Source organism: Leptonotus elevatus, chromosome 18 (assembly GCF_054856555.1).
Source record: "Leptonotus elevatus isolate MCC_2025b chromosome 18, RoL_Lele_1.0, whole genome shotgun sequence".
In the NCBI taxonomy this organism is placed as follows: Eukaryota; Metazoa; Chordata; class Actinopteri; order Syngnathiformes; family Syngnathidae; genus Leptonotus; species Leptonotus elevatus.
The window spans coordinates 684,263-705,000 of NC_141256.1; the positions used below are offsets into that span (position 1 = coordinate 684,263).

Below are 20,738 nucleotides of genomic sequence, written 5' to 3' on the forward strand. Positions count from 1 at the left end.
GTATTGTGAGATAGAGGGGGGTTTTATATTAATGGCTGTAGTAATAAAATTAATGGAATAAAAGATGGGGGGAATTTTATTCTTCTTCTAGCTTCATCAGCAGTGGAGTCAGGGGCAGGAACCGGGTGAACAGTTTACCTTCCATTAGCGAGTAATCTAGCTCACGCCGGAGCCTCTGTAGATTTAACAATTTTCTCTCTCCACTTAGCAGGAATTTCCTCAATTTTAGGAGCCATTAATTTTATTACTACAGCCATTAATATAATAACCCCCTCTATCTCACAATACCAAACACCACTATTTGTGTGAGCAGTACTAATTACTGCAGTATTACTTTTATTATCCCTACCAGTACTAGCAGCTGCTATCACTATGCTTTTAACAGATCGTAACCTCAATACCTCATTCTTTGACCCTGCAGGTGGGGGGGACCCTATTCTTTATCAACACCTATTTTGATTTTTTGGGCACCTTGGAAGTCTATATCTTAATCTTACCAGGATTTGGTATAATCTCACACATTGTATCTTATTATTCAATAAAAAAAGAATCTTTTGGCTACATAGGTATAGTATGAGCAATAATAGCTATTGGACTTTTAGGCTTCATTGTTTGAGCCCATCATATGTTTACAGTAGGTATAGATGTGGACACCCGAGCATACTTTACTTCTGCCACAATAATTATTGCCATCCCTACAGGAGTTAAAGTTTTTAGCTGATTAGCCACCCTTCACGGAAGTAATATTAAATGAGAAACACCTCTGCTATGAGCTTTAGGGTTCATTTTTTTATTCACAGTTGGAGGACTAACTGGGATTGTATTAGCCAATTCTTCTCTTGATATTATTCTTCATGATACATATTATGTAGTAGCCCATTTCCACTATGTTTTATCTATTATTGTATTGTATTATCTGTATTTGCTATTAAAGCAGGATTTTGCACTGATTTCCTTTATTCACAGGATTTACTTTACATGATACATGGACTAAGATCCACTTTGGGGTTATATTTGTAGGATTTAATTTAACTTTCTTTCCTCAACATTTTTTAGGCCTAGCAGGAATACCTCGTCGATATTCAGACTACCCTGATGCTTTTACATTATGAAATGTTATTTCATCAATAGGGTCCCTAATCTCTTTAGTTGCCGTTATATTTATTTTCATTATCTGAGAAGCATTCGCCGCTAAACGAGAAATTGCATCCCTACAATTAACTTCAACAAATGTAGAATGAATTTATGGTTGCCCTCCTCCTTACCACACATTTGAAGAACCTTCACATATTCAGACACAACATACTTAACCAGAAAAGAGGGAGTTGAACCCCCATAAAATAGTTTCAAGCCACTCGCATAACCCCTCTGCCATTTTCTTTATTAAAATTAAAGATGTAGTGAAATGTTACACTGCCTTATCAAGACAGTATATAAGTTAAATTCTTACACATTTTGACACCATGGCCCTATCAATATAATTTTCAAAATATTATATCTCCAATATGGAAGAATTAATTAACTTTCATAATATATATTCCTAATTAATGCCTTAGTACTTCATACTATTATAATAACACTTATTAACACAAAATAAACTAGTAGAATTTTAACTTATTATTAACTCTTTGACTGCCAGACGTTTTCAGAAAAGGGATGCCGTCAGTGCCAGCCGATTTAAGCATTTTGACTGATCTTTCAAGGTCCACAGAAAATGTTCTGTTTGGACTATGGAAACACACGTACTACCAAATGAAAGATTGGACTTTCATCCTTCATCAGAAAAAAAGAGTTTGTTTCTACCTTATTCCGTTCTTTAGTAATCAACAATAGAAAATGGTTAGTTTGACCCAATTTCGCCTGTTTTGGACCAAAATACGGAGAAATCAAGCTTTTAGTGAAACGATATTATTTCATGCATTCTAGTGAATTTGACACTTCTTTTTGTCCATGAATGATGCCACAAACACCTAAATAGTGCTTTACTTCTATAAAACACTACCACCAAGAATGAAAAAGTGTTTTTTGATAGCAAAATACGTTTATTTACATTCAACAGTGTAACAATTTGACAACAATTTGGCAAACTATTTACAAATGTGTGCAACTGTGGTGCTATTTACAAATATGTGGATGTTTCAACGACAGTTTTTCTTTTTGTAACACTCTCCTGCGTGCAAGGAGACGCAACAGCATTTGCACAACAGATTGCCTCTTCGCGTGCGCCACTTTCTTGCAGGCCGTTTTTTTCCGGGGAATAGCAAGTATATACTGCAGTGTGTCATCAAGTCTAATATCAGGATCATGCTACGGTTTCGTTACGTCTCGCTTCCTCGTGTCCTTCAGTTGCTATACCGGGTGGTAGGAGATGTTCTGATCCATTTTATCCACTCCATTCATGGTGGCATCGTAGTCCAGAAACAGTGTCTTCTCCGTGATCAGACTGTACCCGCTCCTCCGATGAATATGCATTGGACTCGGGGTACTCTTCATTGTCCGACCGAATGTCCGCTTGTGCAGCTCCGGCGTTAGCAGCGGTAGCCGCGCTTAGCCGGTGAGGCTTACTACGTAATCATAGCAGTTGCGTCAAGGCTTCCAACTTTGGCGTCAAGCTCGGAGTCATCATCATCATCATCATCAATCTGCATTGGTCGATGCCAACTCTCCATCGCCCGATCGAATGTCCGATTGTGTAGAAGTACCCGGCCGGCTATTGTGCGCGTTTTCCGGCCTTAGCAGCGCTAGCCGCGCTTAGCCGGTGAGGCTTACTACGTGATAGTAACAGTCGCGTCAAGGCTTCCAACTTTGGCGTCAAGCTCGGAGTCATCAACATCATCAATCTGCATTGGTCGATGCCAACTCTCCATCGCCCGATCGAATGTCCGATTGTGTAGAAGTACCCGGCCGGCTATTGTGCGCGTTTTCCGGCCTTAGCAGCGCTAGCCGCGCTAGCCGCGCTTAGCCGGTGAGGCTTACTACGTGTCATAGGAGTCGCGTCAAGGCTTCCAACTTTGGCGTCAAGCTCGGAGTCATCATCATCGTCGACATCAATGCGCTTTTTAGTATTGATTGATGCTTTCCGTCTTTGAAAAAAATGCTCAAGCGTGAGTTGCTTGCAACCGGTTGCTTGGTCAAGCCACAATGGCTTGAACCAGCCATTGTCTCCTCAACACTCTAGCTCCGCCTCACGTCTTCTACTGACGCCCACGGTGGGCGGCCCATCCAACCTTGTGCAAAGAGAGTCATCGCTGCCCTCTAGGGGCCAAAACGAGTCTTTTACTAATCAGATCTGCCTGATACTTTCAGCACAGCTGCCCAAGGCTTTCCTGCACCCGTTTTTGAAAAAACAAACAAAAAAACATAGAGGACGTCTTTTAACGTCCTCGGCGCCCTTCCCTAGGTTTATGCTAAACGTTTTATAACGTTTATGGCAGTCAAAGAGTTAAGGGATAGAAAATTTATAAACATTACACCTACATAATTCTCATTCCTTTGCCTTCACTACAAACCTTTTAATATAACCGAATACACCTCATAATTAAAGCTCTTGATTATTAATGAAGTATATTATAAAACCTGTAAATTTAAATATTGTGTAATAGCAAAAAACTAAAACCTAACCAATTTCACTTAATTGAGTCTGGTTACCTTATGATTGTACCAATTTTATATTTCACCCATACCATAATTACCCCATAAGACGTAATTCACTATTGACACTTTATTCTTTAAGAGTTAAACTAAACCCTGTTAGTGAATAATTACTATTCCTTACCATGGTAAATGTTATAAAATTTGAAGAGCTAATCACCAATTTACACCAGTTGTAATTAGGACAATCCCCTTACAGATTTCCAACAGAAGAAGTACACACAAAAGAATAGGTACAAAAGGAAAACGTACAAAAATATTAATAAAGGACTTATACACAAGTGTATAAGAAAAATAAACAAATATCTAAACACAAAAAGTATAAAACCAAAAATCTTAAAAACATGTATAATAAAATAACATCTCTACAGTTACATTACACTAATTTTATTATACTATGTATACAACTTATTTATATAACTATCGTTAAAAGCTACAAATATGGTATTAACCTTAAGCTAAAATTATATATTACTAAGCACCTTTAATAACATGACACAACTAAATATAAACCCCTAACTTATAATTTTAATAATCACATGTTTAATTTACACAACTATTATATTACCTAAAGTAATAGAATATAAAATACTTAATAAACTACCCTAAAAATCACAAAACTAAAAATAACATTTTAAATATAACAATAACATAATCTTAATAATTGGTTTTTAACACCACAATACTTATCATCTTTTCACTTTTACTAATATTGCACTTTTTTATTATTCTTGCAACTTTACCTAAGCTTGAATAAATAAACTATTAATTGAAGTAAAAGGCCAATTCCTTCTCCTCACATATTTCATACACACCCTATTCACTAATGCTCAACCTTACAAATAACTATTATAAGCACATAAATAGTAACCTTTATTGCTACACTTAATTCATTGGACTTAATTTTTATAATTTATAACCACTAATAAATTTTTATTAAACTTACAGTTTAAAATGCTTACTAGATTTATAAAAGCTGTTACTGCTATATATTATAAACCTAACCCTTGACTAAAGTATAATACTCCAAGAACTAACCCTACCATATATAATTATTATTGAAAATGACTTCATTTATATTAGCCCCTTAATCCTTACAACTTGTGCTACTATAAATTTAACAGCCGAGCATTTATTAAATACTTATCTTAACCGCAGCTAAATTTTTATAAATCTAAGTTTACCCTGTGATACTAACGTTTTGTATAGATATATTTAATTATTTATAATAATATATTTTTAGTACTGTTAGTATAAAGGACATCCAGTCATTTAATCTTATTTAAACCCGAGAAAAGATAATGAACTTATTCACTACCGTATTAATAATTACCATAACCCTTTCTTTTATTTTAGCTAGCGTAGCATTTTGATTACTACAAGTAAACCCGAATTTAGAAAAATTATCGCCTTATGAATGCGGATTTAATCCATTAGGATCAGCCCGATCACCCTTTTCACTTCGATTCTTTTTAGTAGCCATCCTTTTTCTACTTTTTGACTTAGAAATTGCTCTACTACTCCCTCTTCCATGAGGCACCCAATTAACATCCCCTACCCATACCCTTATTTGAACATCAACAGTCTTAATTTTATTAATCCTTGGGTTAATCTATGAATGAATTCAAGGTGGACTTGAATGAGCCGAATAGGTAATTAGTTGTAGGTCTAAACATTTGATTTTGACTCAAAAGAACGTGGTTTAATTCCACGATTATCTAATGTCACCTACACATTTTGCCTTTTCTACAAGCTTTATTTTAGGATTAATGGGATTAACATTTAATCGAACCCACCTACTGTCCGCCCTTCTTTGTTTAGAAGGAATAATACTATCTTTGTACATGGCTTTATCACTTTGAACTATGCAACTTAGCTCCCTTAACTTTTCTTCCTCTCCTATGTTACTACTTACTTTTTCAACTTGTGAAGCAAGTGTAGGATTAGCACTACTAGTAGCTACTTCTCGTACTCATGGGACCGATCGCCTACAAACCTTTAATATGTTACAATGCTAAAAAATTTGATCCCCACCCTTATATTAATTCCTACAACATGACTCGCTCCCCCTAAATGGATAAAAATATAATCTATAGCTTATAGTCTTATTATCTCACTATTTGCCCTACATTGAGCAAAATGACCCTTACCGGATACTCAACCCTAAACATAAATATAGCTACAGATTTACTATCGACCCCTTTATTAATTCTATCATGTTGACTTTTACCATTAATAATTTTGGCCGGACAAAGCCGAACAATTACAATCCCTATTAATCAACAATGAACTTATATTATACTCTTGATTATTTTACAATCCCTTTTAATCTTAGCCTTTAGCGCTACAGAACTAATTATATTTTATATCACATTTGAAGCTACTTTAATTCCTACTCTAATCATTAATACTCGTTGAGGAAGTCAAGCAGAACGACTAAATGCAGGTATATATTTCCTGTTCTATACACTTATTGGGTCCCTTCCGTTACTTATAACCCTACTCATCTTACAAAATAATATCGGAACCTTATCACTTTTAATTATTCAATATCACAACCCTCTCACCCTTACATCCTGTGGTACCAAACTATGATGGGTGGGATGTTTAATAGCCTTTTTAGTAAAAATACCTTTATATGGGTTACACCTTTGACTACCTAAAGCCCATGTTGAAGCACCAATTGCAGGTTCAATAGTATTAGCCGCAATTTTACTGAAATTAGGGGGTTACGGTATAATACGATTATACTCCGTGAGTCATCACCTTATCGTGGTGGAGAGGTTTGCGTGTCCCAATGAACCTGGGAGCTATGTTGTCCGGGGCTTCATGCCCCTGGTAGGGCCACCCATGGCAAACAGGTCCTAGGTGAGGGACCAGACAAAGCATGGCTCGAAGGACCCCAATGATGAATACAAACTTTGGATTTTCGTTTCCCTTGCCCGGACGCGGGTCACCGGGGCCCCCCTCTGGAGCTAGGCCTGGAGGTGGGGCTCGAAAGCGAGCGTCTGGTGGCCGGGCCTACACCCATGGGGCCCGGCCGGGCACAGCCCGAAAAGGCAACGTGGGTCCCCCCTCCCATGGGCTCACCACCGGTGGAAGGGGCCAAAGGGGTCGGGTGCGCAGTGAGCTGGGTGGCAGCCAAAGGCGGGGGCCTTGGCGGTCCGACCCTCGGCTACTGAAGCTAGTTCTGGGGACATGGAATGTCACCTCTCTGACAGGGAAGGAGCCCGAGCTGATGTGCGAGGCTGAGAAGTTCCGACTAGATATAGTCGGACTCACCTCCACACACGGCTTGGGTTCTGGTACCAATCCTCTCGAGAGGGGCTGGACCCTCTTCCACTCTGGAGTTGCCCACGGTGAGAGGCGCAGAGCAGGTGTGGGCATACTCATTGCCCCCCGGCTGGGCGCCTGTGCGTTGGGGTTTACCCCGGTGAACGAGAGGGTAGCCTCCCTCCGCCTACGGGTGGGGGGACGGGTCCTGACTGTTGTTTGTGCTTATGCACCGAACAACAGCTCAGAGTACCCACCCTTTCTGGAGTCCTTGGAGGGTGTGCTGGAGAGCGCTCCCCCCGGGAACTCCCTCGTTCTGCTGGGGGACTTCAACGCTCACGTGGGTAATGACAGTGAGACCTGGAGGGGCGTGATTGGGAGGAACGGTCCCCCCGATCGAAACCCAAGCGGTGTTTTGTTGTTGGACTTCTGTGCTCGTCACGGACTGACCATAACGAACACCATGTTCAAGCACAAGGGTGTCCACATGTGCACTTGGCACCAGGACACCCTAGGCCGCAGTTCGATGATCGACTTTGTAGTCGTGTCATCGGATTTGCGGCCGTATGTGTTGGACACTCGGGTTAAGAGAGGGGCGGAGCTGTCAACTGATCACCACCTGGTGGTGTGTTGGCTCCGATGGCGGGGTAAGATGCTGGTCCGACCAGGCAGGCCCAAACGTATTGTGAGGGTCTGTTGGGAACGTCTGTCAGAAAGAGTTTCAACGCCCACCTCCGGCAGAGCTTCTTCGTTGTCCCGGGGGAGGCGGGGGACGTTGAGTCCGAATGGACCATGTTCCGTGCTTCCATTGTTGAGGCGGCTGATCGGAGCTGTGGCCGTAAGGTGGTTGGTGCCTGTCGGGGCGGCAATCCTCGAACCCGCTGGTGGACACCAGCGGTAAGGGATGCCGTCAAGCTGAAGAAGGAGTCCTATTGGGCCTTTTTGGCCTGTGGGACTCCGGAGGCTGCTGACAGGTACCGGCTGGCCAAGCGGAATGCGGCTTCGGTGGTCGCTGAGGCAAAAACTCGGACATGGGAGGAGTTCGGTGAGGCCATGGAGAACGACTTCCGGACGGCTTCGAGGAAATTCTGGTCCACCATCCGGCGTCTCAGGAGGGCAAAGCAGTGCGCCATTAACACTGTGTATAGTGGAGATGGGGTGCTGTTGACCTCGACTTGGGACGTCGTGAATCGGTGGGGAGAATACTTCGAAGACCTCCTCAATTCCACCAACACGCCTTCCTTTGAGGAAGCAGGGTCTGGGGACTCTGAGGTGGGCCCCCCTATCTCTGGGGTCGAAGTCACTGAAGTGGTTGGAAAGCTTCTCGGTGGCAGGGCCTCGGGGGTGGATGAGGTTCACCCGGAGTTCCTAAAGGCTCTGGATGTAGTGGGGCTGTCGTGGTTGACACGTCTCTACAACATCGCGTGGACATCAGGGACAGCGCCTCTGGATTGGCAGACCGGGGTGGTGGTTCCTCTTTTTAAGAAGGGGGACCGGAGGGTGTGTTCCAACTTTAGAGGGATAACACTCCTCAGCCTCCCAGGTAAGGTCTATTCGGGGGTGCTGCAGAGGAGGATCCGTCGGGAAGTGGAATCTCGGATTCAGGAGGAGCAGTGTGGTTTTCGTCCCGGCCGTGGAACAGTGGACCAGCTCTACACCCTCAGCAGGATCCTTGAGGGTGCGTGGGAGTTCGCCCAACCAATCCACATGTGTTTTGTGGACTTGGAGAAGGCGTTTGACCGTGTCCCTCGGGGAGTCCTGTGGGGGGTGCTTCGGGAGTATGGGGTACCGGGCCCCCTGATACGGGCTATTCGGTCCCTGTACGACCGATGTCAGAGTTTGGTCCGCATTGCCGGCAGTAAGTCGAATTTGTTTCCTGTGAGGGTCGGACTCCGTCAAGGTTGCCCTTTGTCACCGATTCTGTTCGTAATTTTTATGGACAGAATTTCTAGGCGCAGCCGGAGTGTCGAGGGGGTCCGGTTTGGTGGCCTCAACATTGCATCTCTGCTTTTTGCAGATGATGTGGTGCTGCTGGCTTCTTCAAGCCGTGATCTCCAGCTCTCACTGGAGCGGTTTGCAGCCGAGTGTGAAGCGGTTGGGATGAGGATCAGCACCTCCAAATCCGAGACCATGGTCCTCAGTCGGAAAAGGGTGGAGTGCTCTCTGCGGGTCGGGGATGAGGTCCTGCCCCAAGTGGAGGAGTTCAAGTATCTTGGGGTCTTGTTCACGAGTGAGGGTAGGTTAGAGCGGGAGATCGACAGACGGATCGGTGCAGCGTCTGCAGTGATGCGGACGCTGTATCGGTCCGTTGTGGTGAAGAAGGAGCTGAGCCGAAAGGCAAAGCTCTCGATTTACCGGTCGATCTACGTTCCTGTCCTCACCTATGGTCACGAGCTGTGGGTCGTGACCGAAAGAACGAGATCCCGGATACAAGCGGCCGAAATGAGTTTCCTCCGCAGGGTAGCCGGGCTCTCCCTTAGAGATAGGGTGAGAAGCTCGGTCATTCGGGAGGGACTCAGCTTCGAGCCGCTACTCCTCCACGTTGAGAGGAACCAGTTGAGGTGGCTGGGGCATCTGGTTCGGATGCCTCCTGGGCGCCTCCCTGGGGAGGTGTTCCGGGCATGTCCTACCGGCAGGAGGCCCCGGGGACGACCCAGGACACGCTGGAGAGACTACGTCTCACGGCTGGCCTGGGAACGCCTTGGGATCCCATCGGAGGAGCTGGCTGAAGTGGCTAGGGAGAGGGAAGTCTGGGCTTCCCTGCTAAAGCTGCTGCCCCCGCGACCCGACCCCGGATAAGCGGAATTGAAGACTGAACGGAAACGGAACGGAACGATTAATGAATATTTTAGAGCCTCTTACTAAAGAGCTCTCTTAGCCTTTTATAATTCTTGCTCTTTGAGGTATTATCATAACCGCTTCAAATTGTTTTCGACAGACTGATTTAAAATGTCTCATTGCTTATTCATCCGTAAGTCATATAGGTTTAGTTGTAGCAGGAACTCTCACTCAAACCCCATGAGGTTACACAGGAGCTTTATTATTAATAATTGCACATGGTTTAACATCATCTGCCTTATTCTGTTTGGCCAATATTAGCTATGAACGCACTCATAGCCGAGATTTAATACTTGCCCGCGGTTTACAATAAATTTTTCCCCTTATATCTATGTGATGACTAATCGCTAGTTTATCCAATTTAGCTTTACCCCCCCACTTCCTAACCTCCTTGGAGAATTAACTATTATCTCTTCTACATTCGATTGATCCCCTGTTACTATTATATTAACAGGATCTGGCATTATAATTACAGTAGCTTACTCCCTCTACCTTTTTTTTAATAACTCAACGAGGCAAACTAACTAATCATCTCACTACCTTAGAACCTTCATATTCTAGTGAACATCTACTTATAGCACTACATATTATACCACTTGTGCTTCTTACCTTTAAACCTGAACTAATCTCAGGAACACCCTTCTGTAGATTTAACTAGAAAAATATTAAATAATGTTTTAAAAACAGAGCTTCAAAATGTACTTATTTACTAATAGGCCCGAAGACAACAAAACCACTAATTATTAACCCTAAGACTTACTTGCCCACCCCTTTAAACCTGAAATACTTTAAAGAACATCCTTATGTAAATATTAAATAGTATTATAAAAAAGGATTAAAAACTACTCACCATCAAAAAAAAAAAAACTAAACTGCTAATTTTTAAACCCAAGGCTTAATTACCTCCCCTAAACATGAATTACTCTTAAGAATACCCTTCTGTAGATATAATATAAATAAAATATTAGACTGTGGCTCTAAAAATAGGAGTTAAAATCTTCTTATCCACCAAGAAAGGCCCGAAGGCAACAAAAACTGCTAATTTTTGCTCCCTTGGTTTAACCCCAAGGCTTACTTGCCCGCCCATGAAGGATAGCAGTTAATCCTTTGGTTTTAGGAACCAAAAACCTTGGTTCAAATCCAAGCAAGGACTATGAATTCATGTATGACAACAACATCAAGTCTACTTATTATTCTGACCCTTCTTGCAACACCGGTTCTATCTTCTATATACCCAATACCCTCTTCAATTCAGTGGTCTCCTACATCCATCAAAAACTTAATTAAAATAGGTTTCTTTATTAACCCCTTTTTTTGTTTATTAATGAAGGAACTGAAACTATTATTGCCTCTTGATCTTGAATACAAATATTAAATTTCGACATTACTATCAGCTTTAAATTTGATTTATATACAATTATTTTTACCTCTATCGCTCTTTATATTACATGATCAATTCTTGAATTTACTATTTATTATATACATTCAGACCCTAATGCAAATAAATTCTCATTTTATCTACTTACATTTCTTATTGCTATAATAACCCTAGTGACCGCTAATAATATATTCCAATTATTTATTGGCTGGGAATGAGTAGGAATTATGTCATTCCTTTTGATTGGTTGATGATATGGCCGAGCAAACGCAAATACAGCAGCCCTACAAGCAGTTTTATATAATCGAATAGGGGATATCAGGCTTATTGTATTTATAATATGAATCGCTATAAACGTAGGCTCGTCAGAGATTCAAGAAATTTTTGCCTTATCTGAAGGAAAAGATCTAACCTTACCTCTACTTGGGTTAGTCTTAGCAGCAGCAGGAAAATCCGCTTCCATCAGCCATAGAAGGCCCAACCCGTTTCTGCTTTACTACATTCAAGTACGATAGTGGTAGCAGGCATTTTCTTAATAGTTCGAACAGCCCCTTTAATACAAAACAACCCTCAAGTATTAACATTATGTTTATGCCTAGGAGCATTAACCACCCTATTTAATGCTATTTGTGCTTTAACACAAAATGACATAAAAAAAATTGTAGCATTTTCCAAGTCAACTCGGCCTAATAATAGTTGCCATCGGACTTAGCCAACCTCAATTAGCATTTATACATATTTGTACCCATGCTTTCTTCAAAGCCATACTTTTCTTATGCTCTGGGTCCGTTATTCATAGCCTAAATGATGAACAAGATATCCGAAAAATAGGGGGTATACACCAATTAACACCTTTAACATCTTCTTGTTTAACATTAGGAAGTTTAGCCTTAATAGGAAACCCTTACTTAACAGGATTTTTCTCTGAAGACCCTATTATTGAAGCACTAAACACTTCCTATCTAAACGCCTGAGCCCTTGTGTTAACTCTCTTAGCCACTTAATTTACTGCAATTTACAGCCTCCGAGTGATTTATTACATTAATACAAATTATCCTCGATTCAACTCTCTATCCCCCATTAATGAAAAAAATTACTTATCAGTTAACTCTTTGACTGCCAGACGTTTTCAGAAAAGGGATGCTGTCAGTGCCAGCCGATTTAAGCATTTTGACTGATCTTTCAAGGTCCACAGAAAATGTTCTGTTTGGACTATGGAAACACACATACTACCAAATGAAAGATTGAACTCTCATCTTTCATCAGAAAAAAAAGTTTGTTTGTACCTCATTCCGTTCTTCAGTAATCAACAATAGAAAATGGTTAGTTTCACCCAAATGCGCTTGTTTTGGACCAAAATACGGAGAAATCAAGCTTTTAGTGAAATGATATTTCATGCACTCTAGTGAATTTTACACTTCTTTTTGTCCATGAATGATGCCACAAACACCTAAATAGTGCTTTACTTCTATAAAACACTACCACCAAGAATGAAAAAGTGTTTTTTGATAGCAAAATAACAGTTTATTTACATTCAACAGTGTAACAATTTGACACAACAATTTGGCAAACTATTTACAAATGTGTGCAACTGTGGTACTATTTACAATTATGTGGATGTTTCAACGAGTTTTTCTTTTTGTGTAACACTCCCCTGCGTGCAAGGAGACGCAATAGGATTTGCACAACAGATTAGTTTCACTGCGGTTGCCTCTTCGCGTGCAGACGCTACACTTTCTTGCAGGCCGTTTTTTCCGGGGAATAGCAAGTATATACTGCAGTGTGTGTTGCCATCAAGTCTACTATCAGGATCATGCTACGGTTACGTTACGTCTGGCTTCCTCATGTCCTTCAGTTCATATACCGGGTGGTAGATGTTCTGATCCATCTTATCCACTCCATTCATGGTGACATCGTAGTCCAGAACCAGTGTCTTCTCCGTGATCAGACTGTACCCGCTCCTCCGATGAATATGCATTGGACTCGGGGTACTCTCCATCGTCCAATCGAATGTCCGCTTTGCTCCGCAAAAGAAATGAAATAACCCAGTAAAGTAATCAAAAGCAGAGACTTAAACTCGTACCTTTTGCATCAGGATTTAGCAAGTATTAGCCAGGCAAAGAGAACTTAAGTCTGATTACCCGAAACTAAGTGAGCTACTCCGAGGCAGCCTATATAGGGCCAACACGTGTCTGTGGCAAAAGACTGGGAAGAACTCCGAGTAGAGGTAATAAACCAATTGAACTTAGTTATAGCTGGTTACCTGAGAGATGGATAGAAGTTCAGCCTAATTTTAACCCCCATTTACAGCACATAAAACCCCACGAAAAATGAGAGTTAGGCAAAAGAGGTACAACCCTTTTGACACAAGATACAACTTTCTTAAAGGAGGTTAAAGATCATAATAATTAAGACTACAGATCCAAGTGGCCTAAAAGCAGCCACCTATAAAGAAAGCGTTAAAGCTCAAACACTAATACCCCAATTATAATGATAAAAATTCTTAAACCCCTAAAAATATTAGGTTATCCTACCCCTCCCCGTAGGAGTGATAATGCTAATATGAGTAATAAGAGAACTAAAAATCTCTCCTAGCACACGTGTATTTCAGAACGAACTCGCGCTGAGAAATAACGGCCCCAAAATCAGAGAGTAATGTAAAACAAAAACAAGAAAAAAAAACAACTGTAAACCGTTAACCCTACACACACAAGACTAAAAAGAGAAGAAGGAATTCATCAAACAACCTATTTTCTTATCCAAGCAAACGCAGCAGCCATAATCCTCTTTGCCAGCTCAACAAACGCCTGATTTAAAGGGCAATGAGCTATTAATGAAATATCTCACCCTATCCCATTAACCCTTATCACTTTAGCACTCACACTAAAAGTGGGGATAGCCCCTTTACATGCATGATTACCAGAAGTACTTCAAGGCCTTGACCTAACCACAGGTATGATTCTGTCAACCTGACAAAAACTGGCCCCTTTTGCTCTACTTATACAATTACCCTTTCAAAATTCAAATACTCTTACTTTAATGGCCATTATTTCTACACTTGTTGGAGGATGAGGAGGTCTAAATCAAAATCAACTGCGAAAAATCTTAGCTTACTCATCAATTGCTCATATAGGATGGATAATTCTAGTTTTACAATATCCCCCCCCCCCTCACTCTTTTTGCTCTGTTAATTTATATCCTTATAACATTATCAGTTTTTAAGTTATTTAGTATAAATAAAGCAACTTCCATCAATGCATTAACTACATCTTGATCTAAATTCCCCATTCTAGTAACTTTCACCCCTTTACTTATATTATCTATAGGGGGTTTACCTCCAATAACAGGATTTGGTCCAAAATTATTAATTTTACAAGAGCTAACAAACCAAAACCTATTGCTACTTGCAACTATTATAGCCTTATCCACCCTATTAAGCCTTTATTTTTATATTCGCTTATCATATGCTATTACATTAACAATTGCTCCCAACAATTCCCCTAATATTAGCCCCTGACGATTTCAAACCACCCATTTAACTTTATCCATTAGCATCACATTTATTTTAACAACCTTCATACTACCTTTAATACCTATAATACTCGCGTTAGTGTCAAGAAGAGGTTTAAGTTAAGATTTAAACTAAGGGCCTTCAAAGCCCTAAATAGGAGTAAAAATCTCCTAACCTTTGATAAAATTTATAACATATATTTACATTTTCTAATGCAAGAAAACATTTTAATAAAATAAACCTTAAATAGAAAAAAAGGCCTCAATGCTAAGAATTCTTAATATAACTAACATCTTAAACAGTAAACATATCTATACTTTCCCCGCCGCCTTTCGAGAGGCGGGGAAAGCCCTGGCAGAAGATCTCTGTTTGTAATATGTATTATATATTATATATACACTTATCAGACATCTATTTAAAAATACTCGTGTGTTGATTACACTATATTTCCTTATATTGCTGTATACACATTATATAGACTTTCAGATGTCCCTGGTAATGATACTACGAGGAAGTTTTGTGATGTAATATTTTCTTTTCAGTTGCAGGTATCTAACTTTAAAAGTATTATCTACCCTACACATCGGTATAAAAACTCTCACATTTAATATACTAAATTTAATAATAAGCGGCTTTAATTATGCACTATTACTTCTATTATTCTCTCAGCACTAGAAACTGCTATTATACCTGTACATAATTATTTGATATACGAAGGGGCCTATTCTTTAATACACTCGCTTATCTTTAATTAGGGATTCATACGTATCTTAAGCTTTCAAAATGCCTCACACATTATAAAATATCGCCTACAAGAACATTTTTATTACATCCCATATATAAATAATAAAAACATTTGAGCTGCTTCAATAGTTACATAAATGTAAAATTAAACACAGAATATAATAATTGTCACACTCACAGTTAAATTTTTTAATTATGCTGCCATTAATAAGATAATATTAAACAAGAAAATCTATACTTACTTTAACATTTTTCCCTTGTTGGAAGTATATACCCTATTATATTCTATTTTATTAATGTGTACATTAAATAATAACCCATTCCATTATGTTTTACTTATAAACATTAAATTTACTATTATAACGCTTTATACAAATTCCCCATTTATAAATTTACCCTTAACAACGCATAGCCAAAACTCAATTTGAACTTATATTTGAAAAACTAAATTTAGTTATCTGCTTCCCTTTCCTCTTTTCAATTATAACCTCCTATATATATACATATATATATATGATGTACCTTAATGCCTTTACATTATAGTATACATATACCATATGGCCCCCCTTAATAGTCTTATATAACTTGTCTTATGAAAAACACTAACCATTAACAAAAAATTATATTTATATAATTAACCCTACAAATATAAAGCGAATTGTAATTACCCCTCCCTTTTTTACATATTCAAGTAGTATATTCATATTCAAATAAATATGCTCAATCAAAAAAGGAAGTTGAAAATCCTCAAATATCTCAAACCTCCCATACAACCATTCTGCTATTTTCCTATATTAAAGATGTTAGTAAAATATTACACTGCCTTGTCAAGGCAGAATTGTGAGTTAAACCCTTACACATCTTAATGCCACGACCCTCACAGTTTGGTTTTCAAGATGCAGCATCCCCCGTTATAGAAGAGTTAATTCACTTTCATGACCACGCCTTAATAATTGTATTCCTAATTAGCACCTTGGTACTTTATATTATCGTAGTAGTTACCACCGCAAAATTAACTAATAAATTTTTACTTGACTCCCAAAGCATAGAAACTTTATGGATTATTCTACCCACATTTATCCTAATTCTTATTGCATTACCTTCACTGCGTATTCTTTATATAATGGAAGAGTTAAATAATACACCTCACCTTACAATTAAGACTGTCGGTCATCAATGATACTGATCCTATGAATATACAGATTATGAAGACCTTGAATTTGAATCTTATATAATTCCTACAGAAGAACTAAATCCCGGCCAATTTCGATTAATTGAATCTGACCGTCGCATAGTTGTACCAATTTCATCTCCAATCCGTATACTAGTCACCTCAGAAGACGTAATTCACTCCTGGTCCGTTCCTTCTTTAGGCGTTAAAGTAGATGCTGTGCCTGGTCGCTTAAATCAAACAACCTTTATCCCTTACTGACCTGGTGTTTACTATGGTCAATGTTCCGAAATTTGTGGTGCTAATCACAGTTTTATACCAATTGTTGTTGAAGTAACCCCATTAGAAGTTTTTGAAAACTGGTCTTCAATTTTAATAGAAGAAGCCTGTACAGAAAGGACGTAGATAAAAGGAATACGCACATGACAGCTAAAACAGAGAAACTTACACATAATAATACACAAAATATAAAAAATAGTGTATACACAAAAGTATAAACTAAAGAATATATTCAACACAATATGTAAAAGAAGCCAGTCTTTAATAACATATACACAGAATATAATTAAAAAATTTATTACACATAATACATAAGACTACTTAGCACGTATACATCGTTAGAAAGCTAGTAAGGTATAGCATTAGCCTTTTAAGCTAAAGATCGGTGACTCCTAACCACCTCTAACGATATACTATAATTAGAATATAACCCTAAAATGTATAATTTTAATTTCTAAAAAGTTAATATTTACAACTGTCATAATAACTAAAGTAATATATTACAAGTCCCCTAATAAACCTAGACCTCAAAAACATAAAACTCTAGAGACACATATTAAATCTGAAAAAGACATAACCTTATTTCATTAATTTATAAGCCCCACATACTTAACATATATTAACTTTATTAGCCTTAACACTTTTTTCATTCTCATTCTATTTTACCCTCCGTTATGTGACAACCGGCCACTCGTATCAAAAACCTGACTTATCACCCTTACACATCCTCCCGTTTTTCACCACCTTAATATTTAAGAGCACAAGCAGGTACCATATTTACACCCTAACAATTATTTTTACCACACTTAGTTTATTATTCTAACTCCTTACATTTTTATACTTACCTTAAAAGTTACTGTACTTATGTATCTGTAATAATTATAAACATATAATATAAACCCACACATTCACTAGTACATCCTCTCCTATAAGATTCCACATCCTTTTAATTAAAGCTTTAAATATTATAAAAACCATTACTCTTTTTATTTATTATTTGCCATTGCAAACCACATTGCCGCTAGTTTAACAGCCACCTATTTATTAATTTAATTTATTTCAACCACAACTATAATTTTTACCCATAAGTATAGCATTAAATACTTCGATAATTATTTTACTATGCCTTTAACCTTATTAAGAATTGCTGTTACATTACTTCAAACATCTATACTTGTTTTATTAATTATTCTTTATATAAGAAAATGTCTAATGGCCCATCAAGCACACGCCTACCACATAGTTGATTCCAGCCCCTGACCCCTAACAGGGGCAATTGGTGCCTTCCTCATAACATCCGGCTTAGCTATATGATTTAATTTCAACTCCACTACTTTAGCAACACTAGGTATTATCTTATTATTATTTACAATATTCCAGTGATGACGAGATGTTATCCGAGAAGGTACTTTTCAAGGACACCACACACCCTTAGTCCAAAAAGGCCTGCGCTACGGAATAATTTTATTTATCGTATCGGAAGTATTTTTCTTTCTCTGATTTTTTTTAGCTTTTTATCATTTTAGCTTAGCTCCAGACTCTGAACTGGGGGGCTGCTGACCCCAAACAGGAATTACTGCCTTAAACCCATTCGAAGTGCCCCTTCTTAATACAGCTGTTTTATTAGCCTCTGGTATTACAGTAACCTCTGCCCATCACGCTATTATAGAAGGCACACATAAAAAAGCTATCCAATCTCTTTTGTATTAACAATTATAATAGGTTTTTACTTCACACTCCTTCAAGCTAGGAGATGGGGTTTATGGGTCTACCTTTTTTGTAGCAACAGGCTTTCATGGTTTACACGTTATTATCGGAACAACTTTTTTAATAGTTTGTGCCTTACGACAAAATCAACACCATTTTACATCAAGCCATCACTTCGGGTTTGAGGCTGCCGCCTGATATTGACATTTCGTAGATGTTGTATGACTATTCCTGTTTGTATCTATCTATTGATGAGGATCTTATCTTTTTAGTACAACTAGCAACTAGTATAAATGATTTCCAATCATTAGATTTTGGTTAAAATCCAAGAAAAGCTATAAATTAATTGTCACCCATACTGATTACCTTTATACTTTATTTTATTATAACCATCATGATATTATAATTGTTATAAGAAAATAAAATTAAAGAAATTACCCTTTTATAAATATCAACTAAATACGGTAATTCAGCCAATCACTTTTTAGATTAATTTATGATATCCTCATATTATTATTCTAAAAATTATTATATTATTCCTAATTAAATTAAATACTCCTAGCGCAATCTCTTTTAATAATGTTCTAATAATATAATCTAAAATAAGAAACCATGATGATCTAAATAAACCAAACAGGTAATAATTATGAATCTAAACATTTAATCCCCTTGAAAGAACCTAACTCACCCACACATTATAATAACACCTTCACATATTACCTTTATACAAAACTTATATTCTAACCTAGTAAGACTAACACTCATAAGACCCTTGGAAATTATATTATCACTTTTCATTACACAATTAACCCTATAACTATAAAATATTAATACTCATTCATGAGTATCTTATGTAGCCTTTAACATAATACATATAAATTTTAACACAACCATAGTATCCCGAGGTTGACGCCACAGTTGGACGCCACAGTTGGACGCCACAGTTGGACGCGGCCTTTATTCTCACGTCATAAAGCATCACCGGCTAGCGCTGCTAACGCCGGAGCTGCACATGCGGACATTTTGTCGGACAATGAAGAGTACCCCGAGTCCAATGCATATTCATCGGAGGAGCGGGTACAGTCTGATCACGGAGAAGACACTGTTTCTGGACTACGATGCCACCATGAATGGAGTGGATAAGATGGATCAGAACATCTCTTACCACCCGGTATAGCAACTGAAGGACATGAGGAAGCCAGACGTAACACCACCGTAACGTAACCATAGCATGATCCTGATAGTAGACTTGATGGCAACACACACTGCAGTATATATACTGCAGTGTGTGTTGCCATCACGTCTATTTGCTATTCCCCGGAAAAAACAGCCTGCAAGAAAGTGTAGCTTCTGCACGCGAAGAGGCAATCTGTTGTGCAAATGCTTTTGCGTCTCCTTGCACGCAGGGGAGTGTTACACAAAAAGAAAAACTGTTGTTGAAACATCCACATATTTGTAAATAGCACCACAGTTGCACACATTTGTAAATAGTTTGCCAAATTGTTGTCAAATTGTTACACTGTTGAATGTAAATAAACGTATTTTGCTATCAAAAAACACTTTTTCATTCTTGGTGGTAGTGTTTTATAGAAGTAAAGCACTATTTAGGTGTTTGTGGCATCATTCATGGACAAAAAGAAGTGTAAATTTCACTAGAGTGCATGAAATAATATCGTTTCACTAAAAGTTTGATTTCTCCGTATTTTAGTCCAAAACAAGCGAAATCAGGTGAAACTAACCATTTTCTATTGTTGATTACTAAAGAACGGAATAAGATAGAAGGTTTTCTGATGAAAGATGAAAGTTCAATCTTTCATTTGGTAGTATGTGTGTTTCCATAGTCCAAACAGAACATTTTCTGTGGACCTTGAAAGATCAGTCAAAATGCTTAAATCGGCTGGCACTGACAGCATCCCTTTTCTGAAAACGTCTGGCAGTCAAAGAGTTAAGGTTAATAGTTATTGATGGTCAGGAACACTAATTGTGAGGGTAGCTACCTAAAAGGTGAATTATTCCTGGCATTTGGCTCCTACTTCAGGAGCTTTCATTTATATTATTATTCCTCCCACTTTCATCGACGCTTACATAAGTTAATGGTGGAAACCATACGACTCGTTACCCACCAAGCCGAGCATTCACTCCACAGGGGCAGTTTTTTTTTTTTCCTTTCAACTGGCATTTCAGAG

At 38.6% G+C, this 20,738-nt stretch overlaps 1 protein-coding gene across 3 annotated transcripts in view; it reads right to left on the reverse strand.

Annotated features, from left to right (window-relative positions):
• Window positions 1–20,738, reverse strand: part of smim8 (small integral membrane protein 8) — a 46,593-nt gene that overhangs the window by 1,228 nt on the left and 24,627 nt on the right. The window lies entirely within an intron of this gene.